Raw genomic sequence first — 1,567 nt, forward strand, 5'->3', positions numbered from 1 at the left:
AAGATTTACATTTATCTGTTTAAACATATCCAAGAATTTGGATTGCTCAGCTTCAAGTCTCTCTTTTCTCATTTTACTCGGGTAAGGAAGTGGTGGTTGGTATGGTTTAACATAAGGTTTAGCCTTAACTGTGTTATCTTCATTAACCTTTTCAACTACCGGTTCTTTTTCCTTATCTTGTTCAGGTTGTGGTTCTTGTGGAGTAGGAATAGCTTCATCAGAAATTACAGGTATTTCAGGTGGTTTAAGTGTAATACCACTTCTCGTGGTAATAGCTTTAGCTGTTTCATTCCGGGGGTTAGCATTTGTATCACTTGGTAGACTTCCCGGTTTTCTCTCACCTATCAACCTTGCTAGATTACTTACTTCTTGTTCCAAATTTTGAATAGAAGCTTGTTGATTTCTAAATGCTTGAGCATTTTGTTCATTGGTTTGTTTCTGAGATGTGAAAAAATGTGTTTGAGATTCAACTAGCTTCGTCATCATATCTTCTAAATTTGGCTTTTTATCTTCGGTTTGTGGTGGTTTGTTTTGAAAAATAGGTCTTTGCTGATTGTAAGTATTGTTGGATATTTGTTGATTACTAGGACCTTGTTGGTTGTTGTATGGAACATTTCGGTTATAATTCTGATTTTGATTGTAGATCGGTCTTGGCGGTTGATAATTATTCTGATAATTATTTCCAGACCTTTGGTTTATGTATGAAACATTCTCTCTTTGTTCCATTGTTAGTTCAATACTAAGACAATCTTTTGTCAAATGTGGTCCTCCACACTGCTCACAACTAATTCGTATTGAGTGAATATCTTTAGTCATCTTTTCCATTCGTCTCTTGACAGCATCTATCTTTGCAGAAATGTAATCAAAGCCATGGCTAGAATCGGCTCTAGCTACTTTAGATGATCTAATGATATCTTTTTCTTGGTGCCACTCATGTGAGTAGGAAGCAGTGTTATCAATAATTTTATAAGCGTCGGTTGTTGTTTTCTTCATAATGGAACCACCAGCTGCTATATCGATGTCTTTCCTTGTAGTGATGTCGCATCCTTGGTAGAATATTTGTACTATTTGACAAGTGTCTAAACCATGTTGCGGACATCCTCTTAATAACTTTCCAAATCTTGTCCATGCTTCATATAGAGTTTCATTTGGCTTCTGTGCGAACGTAACAATTTCTCCTTGAAGTCTTACGGCTTTAGATGCCGGAAAGAATTGTTTAAGAAATTTTTCAACTAAAACGTCCCATGTATCAATCGCCCCTTCAGGTAATGATTCTAACCAATCTTTGGCTTCTCCCTTTAAAGTCCAGGGAAATAACATGAGATAAATCTGTTCATCCTCCATTTCTCTTATTTTAAATAGTGTGCAGATCCTATTAAAGGTACGAAGATGTTCGTTTAGATCTTCCTTCGGCGCACCACTAAATTGGCATTGATTACTCACCATGTGTAGAATTTGTCCTTTGATTTCATAATCTGGCGCATTAATGTCTGGTTGAGTAATTGCGTGACCTTGGCCAGTGCATTTAGCTCTCATTCGGTCTTCCATACTTAGAGGTTCCAGATTC

The 1,567-nt window shown here is 36.7% G+C and overlaps 1 non-coding gene across 1 annotated transcript; it reads left to right on the plus strand.

Annotated features, from left to right (window-relative positions):
- The first annotated feature begins 1,081 nt into the window (after positions 1–1,081).
- Positions 1,082–1,188, plus strand: LOC139845990 (small nucleolar RNA R71). Its single transcript, XR_011758739.1, has one exon. It is a non-coding gene; the product is annotated as a small nucleolar RNA R71 (small nucleolar RNA).
- The last annotated feature ends 379 nt before the right edge of the window (positions 1,189–1,567 follow it).

The sequence above is a fragment of the Rutidosis leptorrhynchoides genome, chromosome 4, assembly GCF_046630445.1.
Source record: "Rutidosis leptorrhynchoides isolate AG116_Rl617_1_P2 chromosome 4, CSIRO_AGI_Rlap_v1, whole genome shotgun sequence".
NCBI classification, from domain to species: domain Eukaryota; kingdom Viridiplantae; phylum Streptophyta; class Magnoliopsida; order Asterales; family Asteraceae; genus Rutidosis; species Rutidosis leptorrhynchoides.